This window comes from Protobothrops mucrosquamatus, unplaced genomic scaffold (assembly GCF_001527695.2).
Source record: "Protobothrops mucrosquamatus isolate PMUCROS unplaced genomic scaffold, P.Mucros_1.0 scaffold223, whole genome shotgun sequence".
In the NCBI taxonomy this organism is placed as follows: Eukaryota; Metazoa; Chordata; class Lepidosauria; order Squamata; family Viperidae; genus Protobothrops; species Protobothrops mucrosquamatus.
In genome coordinates this window covers 661,351-684,358 of record NW_015386575.1, presented here as the reverse complement: position 1 = coordinate 684,358, position 23,008 = coordinate 661,351, and positions in this window count along the sequence as shown.

The window sequence follows — 23,008 nt, the reverse complement described above, 5'->3', positions numbered from 1 at the left end:
CCAGAATTATATTATAAGTGAAAAAGCAAGGAACTAGAATCACATGAAGTTTTGAAATGGATAAACAGAATAATATTGGAGTTGTTCTAGTTGTTGTTGTTTTTTGTGAATACAATTAGTTCTTTACTACAAATAACATAAAGACAGACTTTACATCATAGATAGACTTTATCACCAAATGGACATCATATTCTAACAGGAAACAAAAGATGGAGAAATGTAATTCAACCCGCCAGTACACTTCAAGAATAAAAAGCATGCAGTAAATACCAGCTTAACTGTTACTATTCAAGATTATGATGCATGACTTTTATCTGTTCAATATGCTTTTTAATAAATGTGTATTTACTCATTTAAAGAAGACATCCAAGTTAATATACATTAAATGATTTCACTCAAGAAAAATGTCGTAAGATGGTTTCAAACAAACTGGTAGAGATCCGCCTATCTTTTTCATTATTCTGTATTGCAGACACTATTCTGTACATATATAAATATATATAGAAAAACTGTACTAAATATTAAAAAATTACGATCTAGGATTAATGTCTTAAAAATCTATCAATATGTTATAAGATTAAAAATTTCCTAAAACAAAAGCAAATTTTGAAATCAAAGCTTCACTAAATTTTGAATAATATATTATTTCTATATAACTACAATGTTAATAGTTGGATTTCAATTAATACATTGTAAAATACAAACTGGGAATTTATTGTAAAGATTCTAACATTAAGAAAATGAAATTCAGAATAATTGACCCTCAGATAATTGCAAAAAGGTTATTGTAAGATTGCCAAATGATCCCTTAGACCAGGGGTGTCAAACTGCTGGCCCACGGGCCAGTTGCATCATGTGGAGGCTATGCCCACCCCAGCTCCGGTAATGCGAAAAAAGTCACAACACGTCACAACACATCACATGACGCAGCGAGTTTGACACCCGTGCATTAGACACATAGAGATAAACTAGGTTTAACTATGATAATGTTTTCTTCAGGCCAATTGCCAGAAAATATTCTTTTTCTTTTCTTACCCTGCCTTTCACCCATCAATACAGCTTAAATAAATATATTCTCTACCAGAAATCTCTTTGAAGCTTTGTAATAAAGTAACAATTCTATGATGATAAAATAACACATTGAAAAATATTGTTGCAAAAAGCTGGTTTTCTGATCTTACTGAGCAGTAACAAGTGACTGCTAATTAACCTGATGAGTCATTGAATAGCAAAAAATAAGAGTTACACTAACCTGATTAAGAGATCAGGCCGTTCAGGCTTTTTCAGTTATATGCGTTATATTTTCAAAAAGTCATTGTTTATTACTTTATAATAGCCAAAGTTCCAAAACATAGAACAGTACTAAAAATAATAAAATAAAATGTAACATCAAATAACACTAAGTGGCTAGCGAAGATGATTCTCAATTTTTTTACAATATTGCTGAAACCACTGGTAATGAGTTCTTGAGAATTGATATGGTATGTTGGTGAGGATTGTGGATTCTCAGTGGTCAGGATAAGGGCTCATGAACCTCTATACTTTCTGGTGCAGTGCTTAGAATACAGTATTGTAGGCAAACTCTGCCCACAGACTGGAATTTGATCCTGATGGGATTTAAAGTTGACTCAGCCTTCTACCTTTCCAACGTCTATAAAATGAAGACCCAGATTGTTGGGGGCAATATGTTGACTCTGTAAACTGCTTAGAGGGTGCACTATGAAGCAGTATATGTCTAAGTGCTATTGCTATACTTGTGTTGTCAGTTGATGTAGTACAGAGTTTTTAGAGTCTGATGTACAGTGTTGCCTGGAAGTAGCCATGTAGTCCCACTGTTTGGCTGTATAAGGGTGTTGGTTTTTTTACCTCACCTGATAGTAAAGTGTGTGGCTTTGGTTTATTTGTTTGTTTGCTTTTTTTCCTGCTAGCCACCTGAATGAGAGAAGGGTCTGTGTATAGTATATATATGTAGGAGAAAGCAGGATTATTGTTGGATTAAGGGTGCTAAAACTGATCAGAAACACCCAGAGATTTGGTGGCTACTTGAATAAATGTGATGTTGGATTGTGCAAATGGGGTCTTTACCTAAACAAGAGAAGGAATAGGTAACTGGGTAATATTCTGGGGAGAGAGACAACCATAACTTCAGGTTGGTAACAGGCAGTGCTTTTTTTGTAAAAAAAAAAAAAAAAAAAAAGGTGCCGGAACTCACACATGTCATACAACCCACCTTGCCTACCCTACAAGGTTCCATCCCAAAAAGGTGCCGGAACTCCGTTCTGGGCATTCTATGACAAAAAAAGCCCTGGTAATGGGCATGGGAGATATGGGAGATGAGAGGCAGGCCTAGGGAAGGCAGTTTCACTACTTGTGGTCAATACTACATTCCAGCATTCTGTGTTCAGCTCTAGTGTTTAATTCTCAAATATTCCGCATCCCCAATTTATAGATGTTACTATCAAAAAATAAAGGTAATAAAGCTTATCTCATCTATGATTTAAAACATTTAATTTAAATCAAGGATGAAAACACCAATCTGGTATGCATTCCAGAAACTGGGTAGACACAGAGAATTTTTTTCCCCTTTTGGAAATGTCTCCATCCAGTTTCAGGTGTAGGATCATCTGCAATTCTGGGACAATAGACTAGCTATTACAACAAAGGAGAATATTTGGAGCTCAGGGTTGAAATGAGGGGTCCTTGGTGCTCTCTAAGCTTGGTTGTTTTGTTGCAGATGTTTCATTACCCAAATTAAGTAATATCATCAGTACTAGTAGGGAGTGAGGTCCTCGCAATTTAGATTCTAGTGGCTTGCCCTGTCAGTGTTGGTGGGAGTGGTCTTGGTGGCTCTTTGGTTGGTCTGTTTAGGGTTAGCATGGACTAGCTATTATTATTTCTGAGATTCTAGTGGTTACCAGGAGCTCTGCTCCATAGATAATCAGATGAGATAACCTACTTTTAAAGTTAGAATCAGATGGTTTGGTGCTATTTACCGTTGTATAGCAACTTCCCTGCTTGAGCTGCTTGATGCTGTATCTGAGTTGACAGTGGAGAGCTCCAGACTTATGGTGCTAAGGGATCTGTAGATATATTAGGGGTTTATTGCAACCAAATTAATTGTGGACCCAATTCAAGCTCTTAATGCCCAACTCATAGTGGGGCTCTGTTCTTTGTCTCAGAACAGTGGTGAAGTAATCTGATGTTGGCAGATCTTGTCATCAGTTCCTTGTCTTGGATGAATCACTCACTGTTAGCTTTGTTTCACAACTCAACCAATGCCTTTATTACTGCTTGAAATAAGCAGGTGATAGGAATCTTGGAATAGCTAATCAGCTGGAGCCCGGCACTGATCCTGGCACTTCTGGTGAGCCCTGACAATCTTGGATATGATTTCATCTGCAGACTCTCTGTGAGCATGGACCCTAGAGGATCACCTGATTTTGTTTATTCTAATTGAGAGGGAGGACAGCCCTAGTACCCTGCAATGTAGGATTGCTCAGAGCTTGAATATTTCCTCACTCATGTTTAATATCTAAATGAAACTATTAGGTGAGGTCATTCTTTGGCAGAGATATGCTGATGATAGACCAGTATATATTTATGTCCTGGACTATCCATGTAATTCTGTCAAAGTTGTTTCTTAGTATCTGGAAGTTGTGTGGGTGTCAGACCCAACCCAAGAATGGCAGAAGCAGTTCAGTTCTTTATTTTCTCACATCCAATATATGAAATCTTTCCAGATTAAACCTTTACTACTCTCACCCTGATTGATATGCCCTGGGAGGTTCTAGCGACTGGCTATCGTAACTTTCTTCCTCTGTCTATCCAGCTTATCTATCCAGGTCTGGACTGTGTTGTCTTTTATCTCAGCCCCTCCTTGGAATTTGGTCCTGCCTTCCTGGGGCAACTCCTGCTTCACTGTAGTCTATCACATTGGGCCTAGATAGGGAAGAACAGGTATCAATTAAACCAGGGCTTTTCAACCTTTTACCCATTGTACCACTTTTAGGATATGGCAATATCCGAGTACCATCAGTCACCTAGCCAGGTGTCAAAAACTTGATGACCAAAAATAAAAAAAGAAAAAAAGTGATAAAGTACAGGTAGTCCGTGACTTACAACAGTTCACTTAGTGACTTTTTGAAGTTACAACGGCACTGAAAAAAGTGACTTATGACCATTTTTCACACTTATGACCATTTCAGTATTACCAGGGTCATGTGATTTACATTCGGTTGCTTGACAACTGATTCATATTTATGATGGCTGCAGTATCTCAAGGTCATGTGATCCCCTTTTGCAACCTTTTGACAAGCAAAGTCAATGGGGAAACCAGATTCACTTAACAACCTTTTATATCAGGGGTGTCAAACTCAATTTCATTGAGGGCCGCATTAGCATTGTGGTAACTTCAGGGGGTGGGGTCTTCCTTCCTTTTTCCCTCCCTCCCTGCTTCCCTCCTTCTCCTTCCCGTCTCCTTCCTTCCTTCCTTCCTTTCTTCCTTCCTGCGCTGATCATGGCTCTTCTGCTGAGCCCTGACAGCTGATTGGCGCTTCCACAGGGGTGTCAGGGCTCACCAGAAGTGCCAGGATCAGTGCCGGGCTCCAGCTGATTAGCTATTCCATGGGGCTCAGCAGAAGTGCCAGGATCAGTGCTGGGCTCCAGCTCATCGACACTTCTGGGTAGCTCAGCAGAAGCACCAGGATCAGCATCAGGCTCCAGCTGATCAGTGCTTCTTCGGGGCTCAGCAGAAGCACCACAATCAGTGCCGGGCTCCAGCTGATTAGCGATTCTGCGGGGCTCAGCAGAAGCGCCAGGATCAGTCCACCCCGACGTTAATGAAACGAGAATTTTTTTGTCGACAAAACCTTAAATAAAAAGTTTACCTGTTGTTTAAAGTAAAGAATTTGTGGAATAAACTAATACTTGAAATGATTCGATTTTCTCCGAGAAAAGTAATGTCTCACAATAAGGAAAAACTTCAAGACACGGTAACAACCTTGTAGTAATAACAACTTGTTTTAGAAGGAGAGTTGCTGGAGGTGAGTTAAAATATGGAAGTGTCGAGTCTAGAGTAGTGATAGCAGGAGAGGGGAATGAGCTGAAGCGGCAGAAACACCGCATAAACCTGAGCGAGAGACGGCTGGAGCTGCAGGGCTATCAGGGCTCAGCAGAAGCGCCAGGATCAGCACCAGGCTCCAGCTCATCAGCACTTCTGCAGGGCTCAGCAGAAGCACCAGAATCAGCGCCAGGCTCCAGCTGATCAGCAATTCTGTGATGCTCAGCAGAAGCTACAGGATCAGCATCAGGCTCCAGCTGATCAGCACTTCTTCAGGACTCAGCAGAAGCGCCAGGATCAGCGGTGGGCTCCAGCTGATCAGTGCTTCTTCGGGGCTTAGCAGAAGTGCCAGGATCAGCTCCAGGCTCCAGCTGTTCCTGGCGCTTCTGCTGAGCCCCAAAGAAGTGCCGATCAGCTGGAGCCTGGCGCTGATTCTGGTGCTTCTGCTGAGCCCTGCAGAAGTGCTGATGAGCTGGAGCCTGGTGCTGATCCTGGCGCTTCTGCTGAGCCCTGATAGCCCTGCAGCTCCAGCCGTCTCTCGCTCAGGTTTATGCGGTGTTTCTGCCGCTTCAGCTCATTCCCCTCTCCTGCTATCACTTCTCTAGACTCGACACTTCCATATTTTAACTCACCTCCAGCAACTCTCCTTCTAAAACAAGTTGTTATTACTACAAGGTTGTTACCGTGTCTTGAAGTTTTTCCTTATTGTGAGACATTACTTTTCTCGGAGAAAATCGAATCATTTCAAGTATTAGTTTATTCCACAAATTCTTTACTTTAAACAACAGGTAAACTTTTTATTTAAGGTTTTGTCGACAAAAAAATTCTCGTTTCATTAACGTCGGGGTGGTCCCATTTTATGGACAACTCACCCAGCTAATTCAGAATCCTACTCCAGAGTCTCCTAGTAGACCACAACTATATGGAGGATCTTGTGGATTGATTCTGGGACTCTCCCTAATCCAGAAGAGTCATATAAATTTAGGGAACTCAGTTCCATGTTTGTAAACTGAAAAAGATATGGTCCAGAAGAAATCTTTCTACATTGAAGGCTCTGACCATTACTTAAAATACTACATAATGAGCCAGGGAAGGAAGCCGCCATTGCCACTGTTAGAAAGATTATAAAAGTTGGGCCAATAGCATGACTTTCTGCTGCTACTTTTGGAATATTTGCCTCCTGAGGGCAGGTTAGTCCTCACACTTTTATCCTTTGGGAAGTTGGTAAAAGCAATCCTCTTGTTGAGAGAAACATTTACTGATCACAACAAGAAATACCATTTTGAGGTTTTAATCTATTGATTTGTTTTCATTCAGGTATACTACAAACTGCCTAGGGTCATTCAACTAAACAACCTTATAAATAATAAGTAGGTAAAATAAAGCTGATTCAAACCTTACTGCTATTTTACATGAATCAGAGGAAGAAAGGGCAAAAAAAATCAAAGAGCTTGTATATTACAAAAGTTTTAGACATTTCTTTTTGCAGTAAACAAATTGAAATGATTGCTCTCCTTTTCCCCAAAGGACACTGCTGTGGAATAAAGTATAGTTATTGGTATGCAGCAAGGCTTGGCCACCCAGGAATTCAAGTAAAAGAGAAGGCCACAAGAGCAAAGTTTTTAAACAGCATGACTGCCGTTGCTTTTATCTTTACATCTTTTTTTCATTATTAAAATAGCTTCAGGATATGGCTCTTCCCTAGGTGCGTGCATATAATTCTCATTAGCACTAATGGGAATTATGCATTCAAAAGAGAATATAACCCTAAATTGAACATTTGCAATACAACTTTTTTTCCTGCGTTATACTTGAACATGAACCATAAAACTAGGACAAGCATAATGAAGCAGTGTTGGAGATCAAAAACAGAAATGAAGATTTTCTTTCTAGAAAGGAAATCATTGTTCTATTGTTGTTGCTGAGCAGCATTGGTTGTCTTTTTTTTTTTTTAGCTTATTGTTGAAATCTTAAGTCTTTGTCAACTAAGCTTTCCAAATAGGAAAGCATATCCAATGGTCATGCTAGTAATGGAAATTGTAATCCCACATATCTAAAAGATACCAGACGAAGCTATCCAATTACATTAATTTATATGGACATATCTTCATTAAAAGATTGTTGATCATTATTATTATTCTGAACTGCAGTAGTAAGCAAGTGTGGTTCACTCTTTAAAACCTGATGTTATGCTTGACTACAATGACCATTTCAAAAACCTGAACTAATGATAATGTTTGCGAATTTCCACAGAATTATCTAAACTATATAAACTACACAGGAGTTTAGTGTAGTAGACAGACAAATCAACATGAAAAGTATTTCTTGAAGCAAACCAACTTAGAAACCTTGCTTTTAAATAAATAGGGCAGAGCCATTCGACTATATTTCCTGATTCCATAATTTATGTTGAGCAATTCATAATGTACAGAATTAAACATATTTTGTGGAGTTTGCTCAGCCATAAACTTGGTTTGCAAATCACAGTGGGTTGTAAGCTAGTCTACTGAGAATTTATGATAAGCTTCCTTCACAGATTATCTACTGGGCCATTTTTGAAACTTGCAGTAACTATTAGCAATAATAATTAGGGCAATATAACTTATGGTATTTGAAAGAGAGAGTATTTTAAACACTCAAAGTTTTATTAAACTTTTCAAGGTTTGGATAATGTAATATTATTTAAATAGGTTTTCTGGCACAAACATTAAACCTTGTCAAAAAACAAAGCTCAATGTAAAACTTCCAACTATCCAAAATCAAGTACTTACAGATAGTAACAGATTGTTTGATCTAAGACTCTGAAAGTAGAACAGAGAACAGAAATGGCCAGTAAAATGTTTTACAGTGGTTTATTTTCTTAGGTTATTTTTCCCAGTTCAGTAGTAGCAGATTTTTGTGTTTTAGAATTAAGCAGGAGTGTTCTGCTTAAAAATATATGTGACAAAATAACTGCAAATGGGTTCCATGCTCAAAATTATTTGCCATGATGAATTTTAATAAAAATTAACAATTTGTATATGGAAAAAAATATCAATTTACAGTCTTTTACTTGGGGCTCACTAAGGAGCATGCAACCACGGGGCTTATGTATTCTGAAACTCTTCCCTTGCCTTTTAATTAACTTTTAACATTGAATTTTAAATATCTTTGCCTCTTATTTAAAATTAATATACTGTTTTTATGTTTTTAATTTAGAAGAAGGAAATTAAATGCATATTTTTATTTCATCTGAAATATCTTGATATATATATTGTGCAGAGGGGGATAAAAGACACCAAGGCTTTATCTGTATCACAGGAATTTATTACTAGCCAGGATACTGACAATATGTTGGCATATATTTTATGCTGTCACATAAGCTTTTACTGCTGTATCTTGACCATCATCTTTACTTCTTTGTTACCTACTATAGATTCCCCTGCTGCTACTGATGTTTCACAGATAGGGACTCATTCTCTCACATACAAATATTAGATCTTCTGCCTCTGCTTGCCTTGTATTTTAATTAGATAGATTTATAATTGTTTTTGCATATTATTTTATTTTGATCTCATTGTTTTCATCTAATTTTGTTTTGATCTAATAGGAATTAATACGAATTACAGTGTATTGATTTAATTTTCCATACTAGCATAAAGTTCAGTGAAATAATCTGATTCCACTGACATCAAATTCCTTTTAGAAACAATCAGTCCAATTAACTAGAGATATTAGATGGATGAGCAGTGTCTTATAAAATCAGAGAGTGTCAAGTAGGTATAATTTTCCCCCTAAAATGTAGCATATACAATATAACAAATAATCCACTTAATTTTTTTCAATTCAGACTTATAAAATGTGAGCAGAAATGGGTAGTTTATTAATATTTCCTTAATAAATAAAACTTTTCAACTGGAAAGAATCCAACATCATTCACAACCCAGAGAATCCAAAAGAATTGCATGCATTACCTGTGTTCTGTATATTAACTTTAGCATTAACAACTGTGCCTTTTCTTCTCGGTAACATTTTCACACTATTATATGCCCTAATTTTTTTAAAAAAATGCCTCTCCAGTAAATCATTAGCTGCTTCTGGCAAGAGCAGACAAATACACCATGTAGTATCTTTAGGGAAATTCTCTTGCCTATTTTTCTAAATACAACTCAATGCTTTGAGAAGCATGACTACTTGGAATTTGGGAATATGCTGCCCAATACATTTTGTGTTGAACATAGGCATTTCCTACAATCAAAAGGCCCATCATACCAGTCCTTTCTTCATGTTTATTTCTCATTTCTCTTGTTAATTATCCATTGTGAAGTGCTAATTAGGAGCAAGAAGTTAATTGGATTACCAAGGAGGTGTATCTGGAATATTTTTCCTATGAGATTCTTAAAAGGTATCTTTCCTTCAATAGGTTCCCTGTTGACTATAGATTTAACAAAATGGAAAATAGTAAATGTGACAGAGCAATTTGAGAATCCAAAAAATTACTTCTGTAAAATTGTTCTCTCAATTATCAAAGGATATAACACAGTTTGTGAGCAATATTGTCATCCATTCATCAGTAAAAAAAAATATGTAACAGATCAATGGGTAAAGAAAGAACATAATATTGTTTTTTCATGAGAGGTTTTTTCCCTTTCTCCTTATTGATTGTGTATAAAAAAGGATTTTTAAAATATATATCATTTGCTTATACACTATTCAGTAAAATTCTCATTAGCTAAGTTATGTCCAGTTGTATTTCTCTTCAGTCCAGTCAGGTGAAGCTGAAAATGGAGATATTGATAATATGGTACAATTTAAAAATTACATTCACTGTGAATAATAGGGTTTTTTTTAGATGAAATTTATCTGCCCCTGAACCACTTATTGCCAATTACAAGCATAATGCAAAAAGACCTGATGTAATCTATGAAGCCTGAAGGGACTATAATATCTGAAAGATTGTCTTGAACCAAATAATACAACTGAGTCTTCATCTAAGTTCTTCTCCATGTTTTCCTGATGTTTGATGAGCAGCCACCGGCAACAAGAACTTTGGTTGCTTCTGCAAACTATCTGTTGCATATCACCCCAGAGAATTTGATCCAACAGAATCTTTGTTGTTGTTTCAGTAGGAAGTGAATAACTTTTTATTTGCCAAGGCATTTTAGCATGTTATTTAATTTGCCTTGGGTTTAGTTTTACTTGCTCTGCTGAATTTTATGACTGCTTTAATTACTGTTTCTGCTGTGATATTCTGTAACCTACAATGAGAGGAGACTTCATCATTTTATATAGGCACAGTAATAATTAATCAGAATATCGGGTGGTTGAAACTGAGAATAGAATATATTAAAGGTGAGAATCATGTTGTTCTGGGAAAAGGCTATATCCAAGTTCTTTTTTGGTAAATATATTTATGAGATGTACTTTTTATATTTATTATGTAATGTATTATATATAATCTTAATTACTTAGTTGATGATACTGTTTCAACCCAAGAAATACTTAAGGTGACTTACATAATAACATGTTACATAAATAACTTATTAATAATTATACCTATTAACATACACTAAATATGTTTTAATTATACTGCAAATAAAGCAGAACTCATAATGACAGAAACATATGTTGAAATATGCAGGTGATCTTTTTTTAATGGCAGGTATAAGACTTTGCCCATCACCTAGTTATAATTAACTCATTGCTCTTCTCATTAGCCATAAACATACACAGTGGCACCAGTGTTACTTCACTGCCCTTTTTATCTTCCTGAAATGCTCACCTTTGCTGCTATTAATATTATCAGTACAGATACAAAACTGACTCAGTTCCAGTTGTATCACAAAACTTTACCTTTGGGAGAAAGGACTTTGGTACATCTTATGTATATTTATATAATATATGATACTTATTTTCTAAACACAATTTAACTCAACACAATTAAAATTAAGCCTTTAATTCTCCATGTTTTCCCCATGTTATTTATCTAAAAGAGCAGTGCCAAAATAATTTTCAGTGCTGTGATTTGTGATTTAAGAAATCACAACAGGCTAAAGGATATAGAAGACTGGTCAAAATGTAATATTTTTGTAGTGCTACTCCAGGCAAAAGAGTATAATTGTATATATTCAATTGTTGTCTTTAATTGCATTAAAAACACGAATCCTGGGTATGTGCATGTTAGAAAAACAAAAGAAATCGAGCACCAGGATAAAAGTATAAAGAAAACTGTTTAATATAAAACCACTTAGCTTTCATCGGCCAAACTGCCGACATCGTCAGAGTGAAAGTAAAGGATCTGGGAGCTGCTTCTGTGCCCTGCTCCTTGAGCAAGTCACCGGTCCATTTGCTTCGATCGGCTGTAATGCTCCTAGTCGTCCTGCACCTATCAGCATATTGGCAAGTTCACAAGCTGTTCCCCCGCCTGCAGTCGCTCCCTTAGCGCACATGCAAACCCCCAGAGGCTGATTATCCAGCTGCTTTTGCTCTTTACTCCCCTCCCCCCTTTCTTCGAGCCTGAACGTCCATCCCAGAGCTGAATTCAGGGCACGCTACAGATTTATTGTCCTCCCTGGAGGTCGCGGTTGTTTTATCTACAGCCACGCTGTTCTGATCCTGCAAGGAACGGGGTAGTTGCATTCGTCGTGAGTTTCGGCGCTGTCCCTCCCACCCCCTGAGTGTCTGGTAAGCAGGTAGTAGTCTATGCGTTGATTAATCGAGTCCTCATCAAATAGCCAGGCCTCCTTGAGCAGTCGGCCACCTTTGGTGGCATCATGGGATATGGGTTCAATGTTAGCAAGATCAAACATATAGCCATGACTGACCATATAAGTCCATACCTGTGAGCGTTGCTCTTGTCTTCTGATCACCAAGTCATGTTCATGGATCCTGGTTTTGAGCCTTTTAGTTGTTTCCCCAACACAATTGCATGGGCAATTTTTACACTTAATTCTATATATGACAGAAGATCTTTCATCATTGGGTAGCGGCTCTTTGGGGTGCATGATCCTAGTACACAGGGTCTGATTGGGTCTACAGGCAACATTTACATTAAAGGTTACATTAACAGCTGTGCAGTTGCCTCGGACACACCATTAATATATGGGAGAGTCGTTCGTGTAGTCATTAGGTGATATAGCAGGCCATATGAACCTCGTGGCAGTCCACAAGCCAGCATGACAACAATACAGACTACACAAACGACTCTCCCATATATGCCACCCAAGGTGGCCGACTGCTCAAGGAGGCCTGGCTATCTGAGGGAGGACTCGATTAATCAACTACCTGCTTACCAGACACACAGGGGGTGGGAGGGACAGCGCCGTAACTCATGATGAATGCAACCACCCAGTTCCTTGCAGGATCAGAACAGCGTGGCTGTAGATGAAACAACCGCAACCCCCAGGGAGGACAATGAATCTGTAGCACGCCATGAATTGAACTCTGGGATGGACGTTCAGGCTCGGTTAAAAGAAAGGGGGAAGGGAGCAAAGAGCAAAAGCAGCTGGATAATCAGCCTCTGGGGGTTTGCACATGTGCTAAGGGAGTGACTGCGGGTGGGGGAACAGCTTGTGAACCAACCAATATGCTGATAGGTGCAGGACGACTAGGAACATTACGGCCGATCGAAGCAAATGGACCGGTGACTCGCTCAAGGAGCAGGGCGCAGAAACAGCTGGCCATATAAGTAAACTCCCAGATCCTTTACTTTCACTCTGACGATGTCGGCAGTTTGGCCGATGAAAGCTAAGTGGTTTTATATTAAACAGTTTTGTTTATACTTTTATCCTGGTGTTCGATTTCTTTTGTTTTTCTAATATTCAATTGTTTATATATTTAATATATTTTACTAGTTCATCTTTCAAAAAAAAATCAGTTGATGAATTGGATGTTCTCTAACAGGATAACAGTATCATCTTTCATACCCCATTATCGTGTTCTGATAATTGTAACATTTATTTATTTATTTATAATTTAATTTATACCCCGCCCTTCTCCTCATGGGACTCAGGGCGGCTAACAGCCTCATAAAAACTACAATACAAATACAATAATTAAAAGCCGAATTAAAAAGAAATATTTAAACAGGCCGATCAATTAAAATTATCCTTAAAAATCCCCTGAAACTTTAAAATCGTTAAAAATTATCCCTNGCAGAAGGCGGTCTCGGAGATAGCCAGGACCGATGCCATGGAGCGCTTTAAAGGTGGTGACTAGCACCTTAAAGCGTACCCGGAAGGCAACAATGATTTTATTAAGTGTGGTACCATATATCTATCCTAAAGTGTTTTTCTTTTTTATATTTTCTGAATGGGAGACTGCAATAACTAGTTATAGCAAAGAAAACTAATGAATTAAATACATAGCAAAATAATTAATTAAAATACAAATTAAATAAAGATATGTAGGGGGCAAGATAAAAAAATCTACAAAATGGTGGGAGCAACATTGCTAATACATCCCTGCCTGTTTTTGTTTATATGAACTTAACATATGGATGTCTAATGCTTGGCATCCATGTGTTCCTTCATATTACAAACTATTCTTACACTTCTCTTTTATGGTCTTTAAAATAAAAAGGAATTGGACAAAAATCTAAGGGTTCTGATCTATTGACATTTTAATAGCAATAGAACTTAGACTTATATAACACCCCATAATGCTTTACAGCACTGTCTGGGCAAGTTACAATGTCAGCATATTGCCCCCAACAATCTGGGTCCTCATTTTACCAACCTCAGAAGGATGGAAGGCTGAGTCAATCTTGAGCCCGTCAGGATCAAACTCCAGGCTGTGGTCAGAGTTAGCCTGCAATACTGCATTCTAGCCACTGCATCACCAGAGCTCTTTCAGCTCCAGCTCCACTATTTCCATCAAACAACTCATAATGTATACATCAAAAATTTTGTTTTGGATTATAATTGATGTTTAAATTACAAATTATTTTATAACATGAATGTTGTTCATTTGAGTTTAGACTATATGTTTTGATAAGTTATTACAATAAACTACTCTGGCTCATAATTCATATGTTCTCTCTAGGAAGCTTAGTGGTTAATTATCATCATCAGAATGTATCATTTGAAAATTCCTAAATAAAACTATGGAGAGCAATTTTCAATTCATCTTGACAATGCTATTTATTTCTTTATTTTATTTATTAAACTTATTTTCCCCATCTCACCATAAGGTGACTAGTTAGCTATGTTAGCTGATCCAATTGTCTTAATCAAAAGAAGGATAATGGAAGGGAATACTATATATTGGAAAAATTGTGTCAGGAGTTCTTTCAAGCAGAAGACTGATCGATAGTTTGCATATTTTTTGCTGAAAGAGATGATTCTGGGTAAGGAGTAGGAATTCAAAACTCAAATGACTATTAAGTAACAAAGAAATAAGGGGTAAAACCCCATCATTATCCAGGAATATCCCTTTTGACATTTTAACAGGACATCATGTTGATTTAGGTTGGTGCCAACTGCCAACATTTTTTCCAGGTTCCCTACATATAAATGATCCAAATATGGATAGCTTCTTTTAATGTAGGCATCAGCAACAACCTTTTCTAGATATTTATTGCAGATCTGTCAGTGTACTTTATCCACTTAGTTTTGCAGCAGCCAGCATTGCAGAATGGACCAATTATTTAACATAGCTGCCATAGAAAAGCTGACTCTGATTTCATCTTGCTAATGAAGGGCAATCCTGTGCACATAACCAAGTCATTTTCTCACAGATAACTTAGAAAAATGCCAAGGCCTGTCTTCTTTTTTCATAGATTTTAGCACTAGAATGCTTTTTAAAGACATACAAACACAATGAGCCAAAAACACCACAGTAAAACTGTATCTCTCACAGGAACCGCACATAGTGCTGAGATAGCAGATGTTTCATTACAATAGAAATCTCCAGGGTTACTGCATCAGATATCAAACCGGTGCTTTGGAAAGACGCAAACAAGCTTCCTGGCCTGGCTAATTAGAGAAAACATTTAAATAATGTTAAATAAAAACACAATATTTAAAGAAAAGTAAGTTAAAGTGAGATTTCCTTTCTGGCCATAAGCAGTATAAAGGTTAATTCCTATTAATTTAATCATAGCAAAGGATATTAGAATCCTGAGCATCTATGAGGAAGTAAAGGGGATAAATGATGGCCATGAGTGATGATATAATACCTCAATTTCTATACTTCTATCACAGTGGTTCTCAACCTTTTTAATGCCATGACCCCAACCGGTCGTAAGTCGAGGACTAAACCAGTCGTAGGTCGAGGACTAAACTGGTCGTAGGTCTAGGACTAAACCGGTCGTAAGTCAAGGACTACCAAACCGGTCGTAAGTCGAGGACTTTCCCTGCCCGGGAGCGCCGCGCATGCGTGGTTCTGCCCCCTGCGCCAGCCGAGGCGTAGCTGGCAAGCGGGCCGACCACCAGCTGGCCCAGCCCAAGGGAGGTAAGGCACCCACCAGAAAAGGGGGAAAAAATGTCGGACAAAAAAAATGTCGGACAAAAAAAAATGTCGGACAGCCTTGCTTGGCGACCCCCGTGAAATGGTCGATCGACCCCAAATGGGGTCCCGACCCACAGGTTGAGAACCACTGTTCTATCAGGTATCAATACACAAGTTGAATTGAAGCATCTGTGTGATTACATTATCACAAACATACATTTGTGCAATTTGCTGCAGAAACTACTGATCAGAAATCATTGGAATAAAAGCAGTAAAAGTACAATGATACCTTGGTATTCAACTGCTTCAAAACTCATTGAATTTGGTACTTGATGCTACAAAAGGAAGTGGGGGACAGCCGCAGGGTGTGGACAGGAAGTTGGCTATGCTGGGAAGGTTGCTGCAAAAGTCAGTTCTACCTTGTATTTTAAAACATAAGAGGCATTCTCCATTTATGAAAGAGAGTTGACATACTTGACTTACTAACTGTGAAAGCAATTTGAATTTATTTTTAAATATAATGTTACCCTTTATTATTTTGAATAGTGTGTAAGTGTCTAATAATATATTGTGTACATTACACAAATATTCCCTGTAATTGTAAAGTATGACATTTGTACATAACACTAGGTAGCAAAGTATTTCTATATCTATCTATCTTTATCTATCACCATGCAAAATGTTGCCACTTGAAAACGTAATACAGGGAGGTAGCTTTGGATTTTCAGATTCCCCTAACAGATTGATATATGTACTTTACAAAGTTTGCCATAACTTCTAATTTAGTCCTTTACCATATTACTTTGCAGATGCTCAACAATTCCAGGAAAGTGTTCTGTCCCCGTCCGACCCACACACCCAAACAGCCAGCCGAGGGTTAAAGACTTCTCCAGACACCACTTTACAGATAAGAAACTTGGCAGCAGCTCCATAGCTGCCTGCCAAGACCTTTTACTCCAAAAACACAGAAACAAAAAACAATACACACAGTTTAAAGCCACAGCAAACTACTTTTCCAGAGATTCAGCTTTTGTCCGTCACAGAGGTCCAAATGGCCACCACCACCCTTTTATAGCCTATGGGGTGTGGTCCAGTGACTCAGCTTAATCTCTGGCACGTCTCCTTTTCTGCTGCGCACGCTTGTCGCTCCTACGCTGGCGTGGATCCAGCCACAACTTCTCTTCCTCATTATCCGACACACTTGGCTCCTGGCCAATCTCAGAACCACCCGGCTCCTGGTCAATCTCTTCTCCGTCGGGAGACACCTGAGGCATTGCCAAAGAGGAGGGTCCTGGAGAGGGAGGCCTGGCCATCTCCTCTCCTTCATGTTCGGAGCCTTCTTCCTCCGATAAGAGGGGCTCACAAGACGGAGCCACAACAGAAAGAAAGGAAATTCTCCCAATTATATTAGTTGCCCTGATTTTCCCATATCATCAAAAAGTTCATACTTTAAGTTCATATAGCAGATACCATTTCTAAAATCAGCAGAAGAATTTAGTGATCAGAATAAGTTATATGATATATTGTATCTACTATAGCTCTCTTTAAAGAGAACAAAATCATTACTAAAGTCCAGAGTTTGCCAGCTAAGGCAATTTGGTGAAATTACACAATAAAAGGTTTTCTTTTTAAACAGTTATTTCTCAGTAAGCAATTAATTTAGAAGTGATTCACACAAAAGAACAGGCTGTATTTTCTGTTTTCTGCCCTATTAGGGTTGATGAGTGATCTTATTGGTAATATAATGTATAGCCTTTTCAAAATTTGAATGATGTGCTAGTTCTAACCTTTATCACCTTATCTACTATTTTCCCTAAAATGGAGGAAAAATATGTGAGGCAGGAGGCATTCTGTATTTATGTCTTCAGTCTACTGAAGACTCTACATATGGAATATAGGAGTGTAAAAAAGACTCCCTGTTGCAAACTATTGTTTACACCTTGAGGAAGAAAATGAGATTTTTCCCCAAGTATGTTTCTGACTGCAGTGGAAAATAATATGGCACCAATTCCTCATGTTACAGATGAAAAATGACACATAAATGTGTCTTTAATATTGTTGTTGAGATACCATTTCTGCTATTCCTGAAATCAGCAGAAGATTTTAGTGATCAGAATAAGTTATATGATATACTGTATCTACTATAGCTCTCTTTAGAGGGAACAAAGTCACTACTAATGTCCAGAGTTTCCCAGCTAAGGCAGTTCTCTCAAGGTACTATTTGGTATGATTGTCCATGAAAAAACATAATAACGAACTAGCATTTTTTTCCCAGCTACATAAAAGGGCAGTTTTTCATTCCATGGAACAGATATCCTCAGTTCTACTTTTACATACCTTAGTACTTCAATCATAATTTGTAAAAACTAAAAGCTTATTTTAATTTCATCTTGAGTTGTGACACACATAAATGCACTATACATATTAAAATATAAAACTTCTTTTTTAAAAAAATCCAATTTTACACCAGATTCTCCTTAAAATTTCCTTGTTCTTGTTTGTGAAAGTCCTCTAACCATATTGCATCTCACAGGCTCCCAAAATATGTTAGGTGTGTTTCTTGTCCAACAAAAAGATTCCCCATTGCTGCTTTACATTTTACATATAAAAAAACAAGAAAAAAAGTTAAGGGAATGATTGGTACATTAGTGGTTTTAAATATGTTGGTTTTAAATATGTTGTGCGCCGCCCTGAGTCCCTGTCGGGAGAAGGGCGGCATATAAATTAAATTAAATAAATAAATAAATAAATAAATAAATAGTGGGGGAAAGTGGCAAGAAGGTGACAAGCAACAGGAAGAAAGCAGAACTATTTAACTCGTTTTTTGCATCTGTCTTTACACAAAGGGAAAAAACAGTCCAAACCATCAAATACAGTACCATAAAAAATAGATTAGAAACACAAGTTAAGATAGGCAAGAAAATGGTAAGTGAGCACCTGTCCAGCCTAGATGAGTTCAAATCACCCGGACCAAATGGATTACACCCCAAGGTTCTCAAGGAACTGGCAGATGTGATCTCAGAACCACTGAACTATATTTTTCAAAGATCCTGGAGCACTGGAGAACTAACAGAGGACTGGAAAAGAGCTGATGTAGTTCCCATCTTCAAAAAAGGAAAAAAAAATAGATCCAGGAAACTACAGACCTGACCTCAATATTTGGGAAGATAATCAAACAACGAATCAGTGAACACCTAGAGGCAAACAAAGTCATTACTAAAAGCCAACATGGGTTTGTCAAAAACAGATCATGCCAGACAAATCTTATTGCATTCTTTGACCAAGTGACAAAATTAGTGGACTAGAGGAATGCTGTGGATATAATTTACTTGAACTTCAGTAAGGCATTTGATAAAGTAGAACACAACCTACTACTTGATAAGATAGAAAAATGTGGGTTAGACAGCATCACCACCATATGGATTCATAGCTGGCTGGCCGGAACTGCATCTACATGGAGGGAAGTGTGCAGTGAGGTGCTCCAGGGCTCTGTTCTATGCCCAGTGTTCTTCAACATCTTCATCAACGATTTGGATGAGGGGATAAATGGGGAACTCATCAAATTTGCAGACGACACCAAGCTGGCAGGAATAGCCAACCCTCCAGAAGACAGGCTTAAGATACAGAAGGATCTTGACAGACTTGAACATTGAGCGCTATCTAACAAAATGAAATTCAATGGTGAAAAAAGTAAGGTTCTACATTTAGGCAAGAAAAGCCAAATGCACGGGTATAGTATAGGTCAGTGATGGTGAACCTTTTAGAGACCGAATGCCCCAAAACCGCCCACCACCCCCGCTCTGCCTCCTGCCCTGCCTGCTCCACTCCCACCTGCCCCCTGTCCCACCTGCCCACAGGCCACAAACAGCCTCCATGGCCTGCCACAGATCACCCAGGCAGCCTTCCAGCACCATGGCAGTCACGCCCTCCGCCTACACCCTGCAGCATCATCTGCACACTATGGGACTCGAGGGTGGAGTCTTGTCCCTGCTGCCCGGCTATGTTCTTGGCTGCGCTGCTCTGTGCGGGCCATGCCTGGGAGCAACTCTCCTCCAGGGGGGCTGCTGGTGAGGAGGGGGCCACAGAAGGAGGTGGGGCTGGGGCAACGGTGCATGTGCCCACCGAGAGGGCTCCGAGTGCCGCCTCTGGCATGTGTGTCATAGATTCGCCACCACTGGTATAGGTGGTACCTTGCTCAATAGTAGTAACTATGAGAGGGATCTCATAGTCCTAGTGGACAATTACTTAAATATGAGCCAGCAGTGTGTTGCAGCTGCCAAAAAGGCCAACACAGTGCTAGGCTGCATTAACAGAGGGATAGAATCAAGATCACGTGAAGTATTAATATCACTTTACAATGTCTTGGTAAGGCCACACTTGGAATACTGCATCCAGTTTTGGTCACCGCGATGTAAAAAAGATGTTGAGACTCTAGAAAGAGTACAGAGAAGAGCAACAGAGATGATTAGAGGACTGGAGGCTAAAACATATAAGGAATGGTTGCTGGAATTGGGTATGTCTAGTTCACGGGTTGGCAACCTGTGGCCCTGGAGCCACATGCGGCTCTTTCAGCCATCTCCTGCAGCTCCCAGCCCATTGCCGTTTTTAAAGTAAACAGATTTTTATTGTAACTGCTAATTAAATGGCCAATGCCAATCCCAGCTCTTTCCCACTCTTGCCCTAAAAGTGCATCAGATGCATTTGCTTCCCTCACAAACAGCTGCTTTGAGATCCTTCTCTTTGCCGTGAAAATGTCACATTGCTTCACGTGTCGGCTTTATCGCTTCTGGAGAGGCACATCAATTTAAAAAAAGAAAAACCTGCATTCACAAGTTTGGTTTTGCAAAGTGCCACCCTGAAGGGTGACCAAGAAAAGCAGGATGCAAAGAGTGATTAGGGCCCTGCAGGGAGTGGCTGCAACCAGGGGCTGGACATGCATTTGCAGGGATTGTGGGGAGCAGGGTGCAGAGCTCAGGGACTGGATCAGGTGTGCCCCAGCCATGATCCGTGGAATGGGTGGGGAGTTTTCTCACATGCGGGCACAGGATGGGTGTCAGGGGGGCTGGAAGAGAAGTCTCAGTCCCCAAAGGAGATGTGGTGACCGTTCCTTAAGCGCCCCCGCCAGGGATTGCAGCCTGGAAGATGCGCACCCCGTTTCTCACCTGCTTGATCTGGCCATCCACCAGGTTCTCCATGATGTGGGCCGCCAGGAGGGCAATGCCGGCGATCAGGAAGGCCGGTGCCAGCATGCCTAGTGTGACAAGGCAGACCCGCTTCATCATTGGCCAGGAAAGAGGCTCGCCGGAGCCCGGGGATTTGCAGTAGGCCAGGAGAAGGGAGCGAGCACCTGGCCACTCCGCCGTTCAAAGATGCCCAGCCCGGGAGAGAGCGCCGGGGGTGGTGACTGCACCTCCTCCTCCTCCAAAGGGGCACCTCCCGGCTCTGAGAGGCAGAGGCAAGCCACTCCACTTTGCCCAATGCTTACTTTCACTTTCCAAAGCGGCCTTGGTGTCATTGCTTGCTCGGGAGGAGCTCAGCCTGGATCGGCTGGTGGGCACTCTTCTCCGGCCCAACCCGCCGCCCCAGTTGGCATGCTTGCAGATTTCCCCTCTCCCAAAATAAATAAACAAATAAACAAATAAACAAATAAACAAACAAATAAACAAACAAATAAACAAATAAACAAATAAACAAATAAACAAATAAACAAATAAACAAATAAACAAATAAACAAATAAACAAATAAACAAATAAACAAATAAACAAACAAATAAATAAATAAACAAATAAATAAATAGAAAAGGCCAATTTTAAAGGTTGTCCAGCTAAAAGGAGGAAAGAAGCTGGGCTGGAGCGCCCTGGAAAGGTGAGCAGGCAGCACTTCTGCATGGGCTGGTTGGGCTTTTGGCAGGTTTCGCCTGCAATTAAGGCAGGGTGAGGTTTTTGGCTTAAGTGAGGCTGAGGGGGGAGCTGCTTGTGAGGCACATGTCTGCTCACATAAGTGCGAATGTGTTTCTTTTGCAGGGAGACTGCTTTGCTGAAGGTTATATCTTCCTTCTTCTTCCTTCCTTCCTTCCTTTTCTTCCTGTTTTCTTCCTTTCTCTTTTTTCCTTCCTTCCTTCCTTCCTTCCCATATTCTTCCTGCCTTTTTTCTTCCTTTCTTGTCTTTCTTCCTTCCCTCCCTCCCTCTTCCTTCCTTCCTTCCTTCCTTCCTTCCTTCCTTCCTTCCTTCCTTCCTTCCTTTCTTTCTTTCTTTCTTTCTTTCCTTTCTCTCTCTCTCAATAAGCAAACAATCTGGGCTCTGACTGGCTGCTCCATACTTCCTCCTCCTCCCCCCCCCACAAGTAAACTGCATGCAAAAATTCCACAAGATCTACCAGCAGTGTTTTCGCTCCTAAGTCAGTCTATGTCTATGCACATGCACAGACTTAAACGGAGGTTTCCAAAGCTGACAAGCATACACATGTGGATGTCTGCAACTGGTCATTGCAAAAAATAGGGAAAAAAGGGGGAAAAGTGGGCGTGACTATTTAAAGACCCCCACTTTTCCTTTCCTTCCTCCTCTTTGGCAGTGTTGACTTCTGTACCTCCAATCCTGGCTGCTCCTCGTTGTCCCTGCCTGCCAGCCGCTGCATTCGACTTTTCTTTAATTTGCTTGGCGGACTGGGGAGAGAGGTGCTCCCCCACTTCTTTCCACTCCCGCCATGGCGATTTCTGAGAGCAGGGAGCAGCTGCCTGCTGGGCAAGCCCCGAAAGCTTTCTTTCTCTCCCCGATCTTGCCTTTCTTGCTTGCCCTCTGATATAGGCATCTGTTGGGTTTCCTCAACCTCCCCCTGTGTTTTATTTTAATCCCACCACTGCCTCCCTCTTTCAGAAAGTTGACATTCCGCGATTCAGACCTTCCTTCACTCCCGGAGTCACTTGGTGAAGCTTGAAGGAGAGGCCGCCTGCTCCTACCTCCCGCAGAGCAGAACTGCTGCTTCCTCGTCCTCCCAGCGAAAGAACCCCAGAGAGCTGGAAGACGTCTTTTCTCCCACTTTCCGCTTCTCTTTTCCGAGCGCCCCTTCCAGAAACCAGTCGGTTGAGATTGCAAACTCCTCTCCATCTTCCCTCTTTCCCGCCACTGGTTCTGGATCTGTGGATTCCGGCCTGGTTTTCCTCCATCCGTCAGCCAAAGAGGAGGAACGGAGCATCCCTCCCAGAGCAAGCCAGAAGCCTCAATTCCAGCCTCATGCAGCAGGTTGAGATAGGTGAGCCCAAGTGCCATCTGCTGCTGCCTCGGAAGATTTGCCACAGCAGCTCCTTCTACTCGTCAGCTTCTTCCTCCGCTCCCTTGGGACCTTCACGCAGGGCGGGGGGAGAGCAGTCTTTTCCAAGAAGAGAGAAGCCAGGACAGCAGAGCCGTCCATACCAGAGCTGGACAGGGGCATGCGCGCACACATTTTGCGGCTTCCAGTTTTTTCTTTTGTGAGGGAAACGGGTCCAAGTGGCTCTTTCAGTGTTTCAGGTTGCCGACCCCTG